Below are 12,552 nucleotides of genomic sequence, written 5' to 3' on the forward strand. Positions count from 1 at the left end.
CTAGTGGAGAAATATTGATCACAGGGTAACAGAGTCAGACCTGTAGCTGTCCTTTTGTTGGATCTTACAGGCCCAACAGAGAGACATGGGACTCTGTTTGAAATCTTATCGAGCAATATGGGCTCCCTCAGCGCTGACCCTCCAACAGCGCCCGCTCCCTCAGCACTGACCCTCTGACAGTGCCCACTCCCTCAGCACTGACCCTCCGATAGCGCCCACTCCCTCAGCACTGACCCTCCGACAGTGCCCACTCCCTCAGCGCTGACCCTCTGACAGCGCCCACTCCTTCAGCCCTGACCCTCTGACAGTGCCCACTCCTTCAGCACTGACCCTCCGACAGTGCCCACTCCCTCAGCACTGACCCTCCGACAGCGCCCACTCCCTCAGCGCTGACCCTCCAACAGCGCCCGCTCCCTCAGCACTGACCCTCCGACAGCGCCCGCTCCCTCAGCACTGACCCTCCGACAGTGCCCACTCCCTCAGCGCTGACCCTCCGACAGCGCCCACTCCCTCAGCGCTGACCCTCCCACAGCGCCCACTCCCTCAGTGCTGACCCTCCCACAGCGCCCGCTCCCTCAGCGCTGACCCTGAGAGCACCATCCTGGATTATGAGGCTCAGTTTTCTGAGGTAGATACTCCAATTCTCAATGCTGTCTCTGAGGCGAGACAGAGAGGGGGTGGGGAATGGCCGAGTCAGTGTCTGAGTGTGAAAGTTAAATAACTTCTCACGATCTCTGCTGTTGTTGGACTGTAGGCAAACATTGCGAAAGAACATACCTCCCTCTGCTGATGGCGAAACAGGAAGTCTGTTAGTAAAATACTACTGCTTACGCACAGGTAATTAATTCGTGGTAATAGTTTTGTCTTCGATTCAGTGGTCTGTGCAAGTGGCCTGTCCTCATTTTCATTTTGTTTCCTGAAAGGTGGCTCTCAGTCTGATGAAAACGCAGGAGGCACCGTCTTAGCTGTGAGTAGATGCATGCAGATAATATTTTACACAGATCAGAGGAGGGTGGCTTGTCATGAATTCTATGTGAAGTGTGCTTTTGTCTCAATGTTGTGTGAAACCCTTCAGACTGTTGCTCTAACCCGCACCGTCTGATGTTTGCTATCTGTGGGGTTTTATTTGAACTGGTCCCCAGCCCGGCTCCCACTCACGTTCCCCAGAGCCAAGGTGCCTGAGGATTTCCTCCAGATTTCCCGAATTGCAGTAGGAGGCAGAGAGAGAGAGAGAGAGATGCCATCGGTGCCTGCTGTCCGCCGCTGGCTCAGTGCAGCGTCAGCATCGTGGGGTTTGCCAGTGCCCAGGGACGTGAAGTAGGTGCCCGAGGACTGGCAAACTGCCGCTGCGGTCGGCTGCACTGTGCATTTGTATGTCGCCTTTATCATCCGTCAGTACTTGCATGCACTGTGCATCTGTACAACTCGTCCCAACTCATTGCAACTGGCTGCAACTCACTCTACCTCGCTCTATGTCACCCTACCTCACTCCACCTTACTCTACCTCGCTCTAATTTGTTCCACATCTCCACCTCCCTCTACCTCATTGTAACTCGTTCCACCTCGCTCCACCTCACTCCATTTCACTCTGCCTCACTCCAACTCACTACATCTCACAACACCGCGTTCCCCCTCAGTCTGCCTCAGTTCGCCTCACTCCACCACATTCTGCCTCACTCCATCTCACTCTGCCTCACTCCAACTCACTACTCCTCACAACATCTCGATCCCCCTCACTCTGCCTCACTCCGCCTCACTCCACCTCATTCTGCCTCAGTCTCCATCACTCTCCCTCACTCTGCCTCACTCCAACTCACCCCCCCTCACTCCCCTTTACTCAGAATCACTCCCCCTCACTCCAAATCAGTCTGCTTTGCTCCAATTCGCTCTGCCTCACTCCCTTTCCCTCAGCCTTACTCCCCCCTCACTCTGCCTCACTCCAGCTCACTCCAACTCACTGCATCACTCCACCTCACTCCAATTCACTCCCCGTCTCCCCCTCACTCCAACTCACTCCCCCTTACTCCCCTTCACTCAGCCTCACTCCCCCTCACTCCAACTCACTCCACTTCTCTCCAACTCACTCCGCCTCACCCCCCTGTCACTCCATCTCACTCAATTCACTCATGTTCACTCAGAGACGAACTTTTTTTAAGAGAGGAGCTGGATGGAAGCTGAGAGACCGACGGACAGAATTGTATTTCTCAGGACGGGATGGGGAGCACAGGGTCAGGGTGGGGGTGCAGGAGATGTGTTCAGGAAGTCGAAGCTGTTCAGTCAGAGGAGTGTTGAGATCGGACGTGCGGGATCAGTCCCTGAGGCAGCAAACCCCCCATTTCCTGAGATAAGGGCTGCCTCAGGAGACTTTAGCTGTAAAATTGGTGGTGGGGAATGGGGTGTGAAAATGGAGTGGCAGGAGTCAGGCCATTGTCACCGGGATTTGGGAGATGTGTGGGGGTGTGCGGCATCGATGGCATGAGGGCCAGGCACCCAGTCTGCCCGCTGGCCAATCTAATCTGTGGTCTGGAGGCCAGGCTCGTCTTTATTCTACATGTCCCTCTTAGCACGATCTGAGTCGAGGTCCTGCCTTAAGGTAGGGGCATAAATTGTCCGATAGGGTATATTGGAAAGATGTGATTATGTATCAGGTAGCACTCCTGCCTCACGGCACCTGGGACCCAGGTTTGATTCCACCTTGGGGGTGACTGTCAGTGTGGAGTTTGCACATTCGCCCCGTGTCTGCACGGTTTTCCTCTGGGTGCTCCAGTTCCCTCCCACAGTCCAAAGCCGTGCTAAATTGTCCTGTAGTGCCCAGGGATGTGTAGGTTAGGGTGGGTTGGCCGTGCTAAATTGTCCCATAGTGCCCAGGGATGTGCGGGTTAGGGCGGATTGGCCGTGTTAAATTGTCCCGTAGTGCCCAGGGATGTGCGGGTTAGGGTGGACTGGCCGTGCTAAATTGCTCCATAGTGCCCAGGGATGTGCGGGTTAGGGTGGGTTGGCCGTGCTAAATTGTCCCATAGTGCCCAGGGATGTGCGGGTTAGGGTGGGATTGGCCGTGCTAAATTGTCCTGTAGTGCCCAGGGATGTGTGGGTTAGGGTGGATTGGCCGTGTTAAATTGTCCCGTAGTGCCCAGGGATGTGCGGGTTAGGGTGGATTGGCCGTGCTAAATTGTCCCGTAGTGCCCAGGGATGTGCGGGTTAGGGTGGATTGGCTGTGCTAAATTGTCCGGTAGTGCCCAGGGATGTGCAGGTTAGGGTGGGTTGGCCGTGCGAAATTGTCCCATAGTGCCCAGGGATGTGCGGGTTAGGGTGGGATTGGCCGTGCTAAATTGTCCCGTAGTGCCCAGGGATGTGCGGGTTAGGGTGGATTGGCCGTGCTAAATTGTCCCGTAGTGCCCAGGGATGTGCGGGTTAGGGTGGGATTGGCCGTGCTAAATTGTCCGGTAGTGCCCAGGGATGTGCGGGTTAGGGTGGATTGGCCGTGCTAAATTGCTCCATAGTGCCCAGGGATGTGCAGGTTAGGGTGGGTTGGCCGTGTTAAATTGCTCCATTGTGCCCAGGGATGAGCGGGTTAGGGTGGATTGGCTGTGCTAAATTGTCCTGTAGTGCCCAGGGATGTGCGGGTTTGGGTGGACTGGCCGTGCTAAATTGTCCCGTAGTGCCCAGGGATGTGTGGGTTAGAGTGGATTGGCCGTGCTAAATTGCCCCGTAGTGCCCAGGGATGTGCGGGTTAGGGTGGGTTGGCCGTGCTAAATTGCCCCGTAGTGCCCAGGGATGTGCGGGTTAGGGTGGGTTGGCCGTGCTAAATTGTCCCATAGTGCCCAGGGATGTGCAGGTTAGGGCGGATTGGCCGTGCCAAATTGTCCCGTAGTGCCCAGGGATGTGCGGGTTAGGGTGGATTGGCCGTGCTAAATTGTCCCGTAGTGCCCAGGGATGTGCGGGTTAGGGTGGATTGGTTGTGCTAAATTGTCCCGTAGTGCTCAGGGATGTGCGGGTTAGGGTGGATTGGCCATGCTAAATTGTCCCGTAGTGCCCAGGGATGTGCGGGTTAGGGTGGATTGGCCGTGATAAATTGTCCCGTAGTGCCCAGGGATGTGCGGGTTAGGGTGGGTTGGCCGTGCTAAATTGTCCCGTAGTGCTCAGGGATGTGCGGGTTAGGGCGGATTGGCCGTGCCAAATTGTCCCGTAGTGCCCAGGGATGTGCGGGTTAGGGTGGATTGGCTGTGCTAAATTGTCCCGTAGTGCCCAGGGATGTGCAGGTTAGGGTGGATTGGCCGTGCTAAATTGTCCCGTAGTGCCCAGGGATGTGCAGGTTAGGGTGGATTGGCCGTGCTAAATTGTCCCGTAGTGCCCAGGGATGTGCGGGTTAGGATGGATTGGCCGTGCTAAATTGTCCAGTAGTGCCCAGGGATGAGCGGGTTAGGGTGGATTGGCCGTGCTAAATTGTCCAGTAGTGCCCAGGGATGTGCGGGTTAGGGTGGATTGGCCGTGCTAAATTGTCCCGTAGTGCCCAGGGGTGTGCGGGTTAGGGTGGATTGACCGTGCTAAATTGTCCCGGTGAGCCCAGGGATGTGCAGGTTAGGGTGGATTGGCCGTGCTAAATTGTCCAGTAGTGCCCAGGGATGAGCGGGTTAGGGTGGATTGGCCGTGCTAAATTGTCCCGGTGAGCCCAGGGATGTGCGGGTTAGGGTGGACTGGCCGTGCTAAATTGTCCCGTAGTGCGCAGGGATGTGTGGGTTAGGGTGGAATTTTCATGCTAAATTGTCCTGTAGTGCCCGGGGATGTGCGCGTTAGGGTGGATTGGCCGTGCTAAATTGTCCTGTAGTGCCCGGGCATGGGCGAATTAGGGTGGGTTGGCCGTGCTAAATTGTCCCGTAGTGCCCAGGGATGTGCAGGTTAAGGTGGATTGGCCGTGCTAAATTATCCCGTAGTGCCCAGGGATGTGCGGGTTAGGGTGGGATTGGCCGTGCTAAATTGTCCCGTAGTGCCCAGGGATGTGCGGGTTAGGGTGGATTGGCCGTGCTAAATTATCCCGTAGTGCCCAGGGATGTGCGGGTTAGGGTGGGATTGGCCGTGCTAAATTGTCCCGTAGTGCCCAGGGATGTGCGGGTTAGGGTGGGTTGGCCATGCTAAATTGTCCCGTAGTGCCCAGGGATGTGTGGGTTAGGGTGGATTGGCTGTGCTAAATTGTCACGTAGTGCCCAGGGATGTGCGGGTTAGGGTGGAATTTTCATGCTAAATTGTCCCGTAGTGCCCAGGGATGTGCGCGTTAGGGTGGATTGGCCGTGCTAAATTGTCCCGTAGTGCCCAGGGATGGGCGGATTAGGGTGGATTGGCCGTGCTAAATTGTCCCGTAGTGCCCAGGGATGTGCGGGTTAGGGTGGATTGGCCGTGCTAAATTGTCCCGTAGTGCCCAGGGATGTGCGGGTTAGGGTGGGTTGGCCATGCTAAATTGTCCCGTAGTGCCCAGGGATGTGTGGGTTAGGGTGGATTGGCTGTGCTAAATTGTCACGTAGTGCCCAGGGATGTGCGGGTTAGGGTGGAATTTTCATGCTAAATTGTCCCGTAGTGCCCAGGGATGTGTGGGTTAGGGTGGATTGGCTGTGCTAAATTGTCACGTAGTGCCCAGGGATGTGCGGGTTAGGGTGGAATTTTCATGCTAAATTGTCCCGTAGTGCCCAGGGATGTGCGCGTTAGGGTGGATTGGCCGTGCTAAATTGTCCCGTAGTGCCCAGGGATGGGCGGATTAGGGTGGATTGGCCGTGCTAAATTGTCCCGTAGTGCCCAGGGAGGTGCGGGTTAGGGTGGATTGGCCGTGCTAAATTGTCCCATAGTGCCCAGGGATGTGCGGGTTAGGGTGGGTTGGCCGTGCTAAATTGTCCCGTAGTGCCCAGGGATGTGCGGGTTAGGGTGGGTTGGCCATGCTAAATTGTCCCGTAGTGCCCAGGGATGTGCGGGTTAGGGTGGATTGGCCGTGCTAAATTGTCCCGTAGTGCCCAGGGATGTGCGGGTTAGGGTGGATTGGCCGTGCTAAATTGTCCCATAGTGCCCAGGGATGTGCGGGTTAGGGTGGATTGGCCGTGCTAAATTGTCCCGTAGTGCCCAGGGATGTGCGGGTTAGGGTGGGTTGGCCAAGCTAAATTGTCCCATAGTGCCCGCGGATGGGCGGATTAGGGTGGATTGGCCGTGCTAAATTGTCCCGTAGTGCCCAGGGATGTGCGGGTTAGGGTGGATTGGCCGTGCTAAATTGTCCCGTAGTGCCCAGGGATATGCGGGTTAGGGTGGGTTGGCCGTGCTAAATTGTCCCGTAGTGCACAGGGATGTGCGGGTTAGGGTGGGTTGGCCGTGCTAAATTGTCCCGTAGTGCCCAGGGATGTATTGGTTAGGGTGGATTGGCCGTGCCAAATTGTCCCGTAGTGCCCAGGGATGTGCGGGTTAGGGTGGATTGGCCGTGCTAAATTGTCCTGTAGTGCCGAGGGATATGCGGGTTAGGGTGGGTTCGCCATGCTAAATTGTCCCGTAGTGCCCAGGGATGTGCAGGGTGGATTCGTAATGATGGGTCTCCCACTGTAGACGAAGATGAGGAGGAATCTCTTCTGTCAGGGGATGTCTCCGCAGAATGCTGTTTCTCTCACTCTCCCTGCCAGCCAGCAGAGGAGGTTGGGGCAGTGAGCTGCAGGTGCAGAAATAGGCCATTCAGCCCGTCGACTCTGCTCAGCTGATTCCACAAGATCCGATCATCCTCATCTCCAACTCTCCTTTCTTTCCCGACCCTCGAGTCCCTTCCAGATTTCAGAGCCTTCCTCCTCAGAAGCCTCGAACCTCTGAGGTAAAGAATTCCACAGGTTTGCTCCCCCACTCACTCGGGCAGAGAGCAAATTGCTCCTCATCTGTGTCTTGAATTTATACCGAGATGATCGTCCCAGACTCTCTTTCCACCTGGCAAACGTTCAGGGACAAGTGAGATGGGTTTCTGATTGATGAGGGGGGCCGAAGGTAGCACTGAAGCGGGAAAGTTGAGTTGACGGTACCATCCTATTGAGTTGGGGGCGTGGGGGAGTGTGTCTTTGAGGTACTGTGTCCCGGCCTCCAAACCCTTTTCGCTGCCAGCCCCGTGGGTGTTTTTCTTTGCCCATTGGACTGCCTTGTTTGCCAGCCCGAGCAGTTTACAGATGCAGGAGGCGCCGTTATAAAATGAAAGGCGAGCGCGGTGGAGCGACCGCGAACGTGCAGTGCAATGGGAGTTGCGAACCGAAACCAACCCCCCCCTCCTCTCCACCCAGTTGCTCGAAAGTAAATCTGTCAACCCGGGCTTTCGAGGTTGCTATATCTGCAACTAAAAGCTCCACCTCATGCCGGTTTCGTTTTGACTGAGCTGAGAGAGGCGTTAAGATTCTGAAAAGGACTGTGTGGCAGAAGTCAGTTCACTGCCAGACTCACGCAGCCAACTCTTCCGCCCATTCGCATTTTTTTTCCCCCTCCGCTCGGCCACTCGCGTTTCACCCTGCCTGCTTGGATTTCGTTCGAAACGGTGCCCGTGCGCTTGCTGGGTGACTTTAAATAGGAATTGCAAACCCCCCCACCAATTGCCCAAACAAGGTTCTGCCCTTTTTGCATATCCAGGCCTGACCTGGACACGGTTTCATGATGAGGGGGCACAGTTTTGTAAGTTTGTGAGTTTATGGCGAAGCCAGCAGCGTTGTCTTAATTGAATTTAATTGAGATAAATGTGAGGAGCTGCATTTTGGGGAAAGGCACATCAGGGCAGGACTTATACACTTAATGGTGAGTCCCTGGGGGGTGTTGCTGAACAGAGAGACCTTGGGGGGGGGGCAGGTACAGAGCTCCCTGAAAGTGGAGTTGCAGGTAGACAGGGCAGTGAGGAAGGTGTTTGGTACGCTTGCCTTTATGGGTCAGTGCGTTGAGTAGAGGGAGTTGGGAGGGTCATGTTGCGGCTGTACAGGACATTGGTTAGGGCCACTTTGGGAATCCTGCGTCCAATCCTGGTCTCCCTGCTACAGGAAGGATGTTGTGAAAGGGTCAGGAAAGATTCATAGGGATGTTGGAGGGTTTGAGTTACAGGGAGAGGCTGGGGCTGTTTTCCCTGGAGCGTCGGAGGCTGAGGGGGGGACCTTATAGAGGTTTATAAAACCATGAGGGGCATGGGTAGGGGGGATAGACAAGGTCTTTTCCCCCCAGGGGTAGGGGGAGTCCAAAACTAGAGGGGCATAGGTTTAAGGTGAGAGGGGAAAGGGACCTGAGGGGTAACTTTTTCACACAGAGGGTGGTGCGTGTGTGGAAGGAGGAAGTGGGTGGGGGCTGGTACAGTCACAGCATTTAAAAGGCATCGGGATGGGGACGTGGATAGGAAGGGGTTAGAGGGATGGGGGTGCAAAGGCTGGGAAATGAGAAATTTGAGATATCTAGACGAGTTAGATTGAAGGGTCTGTTTCCGTGCTGTATGACTCGATGGGTCAACAGGACAGGAATTTTCAGGAAATTTTATGTGTGACTCAGGAAGCGACTGGTCAATGAGATTCCCTGTTGCTGCAGACATTATGTAGGACAAACATTTAGATTTTAAAGGCACCCAGGGGTATGAGAGAAAGCAAGCAGATGGCGTTGAGTCAGAGGATCAGCTGTGACCGTGTTGAGAGTCAGACCAGGCTCAAGGGGTTGAATGGCCTCCTGCAGTTCCTATTTCCTATTGGATGCCATCCTGACAGACAGTGGGGCAAGATGGAGGTGTAAATATTGATGGCACTGTGCTGTAAAACAGAGAGCCCCTGGGCTAATGCCCTCGGGGGGACACGCGTTCGAATCTCTCCGAGGCTCCAGGGGGGAATTTAACCTCAATGAATGTAATCTGGAATCGGGAGCAGGTCCCTGGGATGGTTACAGTGACGACCGTCCTTGATTATGATCAAAACAACCCCCCCCACCCCCATCGGGCGTTCGCTAAGTGGGGGTTATGGAAATCTGCCATCTTTACCTGGGTTGGGCCTACGCATGACTCCAGGCCCACGCACACAGAGCGACACTGTCTACCCCCCCCACCCCCACCACCACTGAAATGGAGCAAGCCAGACACACAGCCCAAGGGGGATTATGGACGGGGTGTGACAAATGCCAGGTCTCGTGTGAAAGAAGCTGACTCATAAAAATACAAAGAACACAGATCCATGGCAGGGTCGGGGGGTGTTCCTGTGTGATATATTCCATACTGCACTGGTCAGAGACATTTTAGGAGTTCAACTTTCCCCTATAAGTGCTCTCATAGAGCTGTGCAGCATGGAAACAGGCCCTTTGGCCCAACTCATCCGTGCTGACCCAAATATCCTAGATTAACCTGGTCCCATTTGCCAGCGTTTGCCCCCTATCCGTCTAAACTCTTCCTATCCACGTCCCCATCCCGATGCCCTTTAAATGCTGTAACTGTACCAGACCCCACCCCCTTCCTCGTTCCATACATGCACCACCCTCTGTGTGAAAAAGTTACCCCGCAGGTCCCTTTCCCTCTCACCTTAAACCTATGCCCCTCCAGTTTTGGACTCCCCCTACCCCTGGGGGAACAGACCTTGTCTATCCCCCCTACCCATGCCCCTAATGGGTTTATAAACCTCTATAAGGTCCCCTCCCTCAGCCTCCGACGCTCCGGGGAAAACAGCCCCAGCCTCTCCCTGTAACTCAAACCCTCCAACATCCCTGTAAATCTATCCTGACCCTTTCACAACATCCTTCCTGTAGCAGGGAGACCGGGATTGAACGCAGTATTCCCAAAGTGGCCCTAATTAATGTCCTGTCTTCTACAGTACCGGTATCTTAAATCTTGAACTGAGTGCCTGTGAGGGTGGGAGAGGCAGAATCCATCATCACATTGTCTTCAGGTTCGCACATAGTGATGCTAAGGCTATGGGCCAAGTATTTCTTCCCCCCTCCTTTACTAATTTAAGGGATGAGGGGGTCACTGACTTGGCCACCATTTATTGCCCCATCCCTAATTGCCCTGAGGGGCACTTGAATCAACCACATTGCTGTGGGTCTGGAGTCACGTGTGGGCCCAGACCAGGTAAGGTCTTCCCTAAAGGACATTAGTGAACCAGATGGGTTTTTCCTGACAATGGATTCACGGTCATCGTTAGGCTTTTAATTCCAGATATTTTTATTGAATTCAAATTCCACCATCTGCTGTGGGCGGGATTCGAACCTGGGCCCCCAGAACGTTATCTGGGTCTCTGGGTTAACAGCCCAACGGTCACACCCACTGCGCCACTGCCTTCCCCTAGTGGTGGGGAGGTGGGTGGTGAGGGAGTGGAGTGATGGCTGCAGGACCAAGTGTTTGGGGTGGTGAGGGGCAGAGGGAGAGTAGGAAGATCAGGGAATGGAGGTGTGGAGGGGGTGGGGGAAAGGTGTTTGAGGGGGGAGGGTTGGGGTGGAGCGGGTGAGGGTAGTGAGTGGAGGTGTGGAGGGGGGTGGGGGCAAGGTGTTTGAGGGGGGAGGGTTGGAGTGGAGCGGGTGAGGGTAGGGAATGGAGGTGTAGATGGGGCGGGGGGAAGGTGTTTGAGGGGGGAGGGTTGGGGTGGAGCGGGTGAGGGTAGGGAATGGAGGTGTGGATGGGGCGGGGGCAAGGTGTTTGAGGGGGGAGGGTTGGGGTGGAGCGGGTGAGGGTAGTGAGTGGAGGTGTGGAGGGGGGGGAGGGTTGGGGTGGAGCGGGTGAGGGTAGTGAGTGGAGGTGTGGAGGGGGGTGGGGGCAAGGTGTTTGAGGGGGGAGGGTTGGAGTGGAGCGGGTGAGGGTAGGGAATGGAGGTGTAGATGGGGCGGGGGGAAGGTGTTTGAGGGGGGAGGGTTGGGGTGGAGCGGGTGAGGGTAGCGAGTGGAGGTGTAGATGGGGTGAGGGGAAGGTGTTTGAGGGGGGAGGGTTGGGGTGGAGCGGGTGAGGGTAGCGAGTGGAGGTGTGGAGGGGGGTGGGGGGAACGTGTTTGAGGGGGGAGGGTTGGGATGGAGCAGGAGAGGGTAGGGAATGGAGGTGTGGAGGGGGTGAGGGGAAGGTGTTTGGGGGGAGAGGGTTGGGGATGGAGCAGGAGAGGGTAGGGAATGGTGAGGGAGGGCCTGAGGGAAAGGGTGGAATCTGTGAGGGACGGCCTGCAGGTAGGGTTAAGGATGGTGGTGAGGGGCTGAGGGAGGGGATAGAGTGGTTGAGGGTGGGGTGGAGGAGATGAGGTGGTGTGAGGGTTGGTGAGGAGGGAACGAGAGAGGGGTTGAAAGAGGATGTGAGGGGGGGACTGGAGGGTGAGTGAAGGTGGAGTGAGGGATGGGTGAGTGTGGTGGTGAGGATGGGGATGGAGAGTGTGAAAGGGGTGGAGGAGGTGGGGTTGGGGGTTGTGGGAGGGGGTGAGGGTGGGGGTAGAGGAGATGAGGGTGTGTAAGGGTGGGGTGGAGGTGAGGGGGTGAGAGTGGGGTTGGAGTTGGGGGCTGGAGGAGGTGACAGAGATAGGGAGGGGGATAGAGGAGGTGACAGAGATAGGGAGGGGGTGTAAGGGGCTGGAGGGAGTGACAGAGACAGGGAAGGGGCGTAGGGGGCTGGAGGAGGTGGCAGAGATAGGGAGGGGGTGTAGGGGCTGGAGGGGGTGACAGAGACAGGGAGGGGGTGTATGGGGCTGGAGGAGGTGTCAGAGAGAGGGAGGGGTGTACGGGGTTGATATGGGTGACAGATATAGGGAGGTGTGTAGGTGGGTGGAGGAGGTGACAGAGATACGGAGGGGGTGTAAGGGGCTGGAGGAGGTGACAGAGATAGGAAGGGGTGTACGGGGTTGATATGGGTGACAGAGATAGGGAGGTATGTAGGTGGGTGGAGGAGGTGACACATAGGGAGGGGGTGTAGGGGGTTGTAGGAGGGGACAGAGATAGGGTTTTCTAGGGGCTGGAAGAGGTGACAGAGATGGGGAGGGGGTGTAGTAGGGGGCAGAGATGGGGAGGGGGCTGGAGGAGATGATAGAGATATGGAGGGGGTGTAGGGGGTTGGTGGGGATGATAGAGATAAGAAGGGGGGTTAGGGGGCTGGAAGGGGTGACAGAGATAGGGAGGGGCTGTAGGGGGCTGGAGGGGGTGACAGAGATAGGGAGTGGGTGTAGGGGGCTGGAGGAGAGGGTGACAGAGATAAGGAGGGGGTGTAAGGGGTGACAGCGATAGGGAGGGGGTGTAGGGGGCTGGAGAGGGTGACAGAGATAGGGAGGGGGTGTAGGGGGTGACAGACATAGGGAGAGTGTGTAGGGAGGTGTAGGGGGTGACAGAGATAGGGAGAGTGTGTAGGGAGGTGTAGGGGGTGACAGAGATAGGGAGGGGGTATAGAGGGCCGGAGGAGCTGGCAGACTGGCAGACTATTTTGAAATGGAAATGTTGCTGAGCAGGGAGCCCGCATCGATTGGTGGGCACGGGTCGTGTGGAGTGGTTGGGTGAATGGGGCTTGTGCAGGGCGGGTCATGGTTGGCAGACGTAGAGGATTCGGGTGACTCCAGGTCTGCAGGAGGGCAGCCGGGAGCCTGGAGGTGAATG

The 12,552-nt window shown here is 56.2% G+C and overlaps 1 protein-coding gene across 4 annotated transcripts in view; it reads left to right on the forward strand.

Annotated features, from left to right (window-relative positions):
* Positions 1-12,552, forward strand: part of shc1 (SHC (Src homology 2 domain containing) transforming protein 1) — a 181,610-nt gene that overhangs the window by 57,627 nt on the left and 111,431 nt on the right. For 2 of the 4 annotated variants that reach the window (XM_059642998.1, XM_059643002.1), the window contains exons 2-3: positions 755-837; positions 924-967. The gene's annotated coding sequence lies outside the window, so the exon portion shown is untranslated. The remainder of the gene's footprint in view (positions 1-754; positions 838-923; positions 968-12,552) is intronic. The other 2 variants (XM_059643000.1, XM_059643003.1) reach the window with 1 other exon arrangement.

The sequence above is a fragment of the Stegostoma tigrinum genome, chromosome 47, assembly GCF_030684315.1.
Source record: "Stegostoma tigrinum isolate sSteTig4 chromosome 47, sSteTig4.hap1, whole genome shotgun sequence".
Classification (NCBI taxonomy): domain Eukaryota; kingdom Metazoa; phylum Chordata; class Chondrichthyes; order Orectolobiformes; family Stegostomatidae; genus Stegostoma; species Stegostoma tigrinum.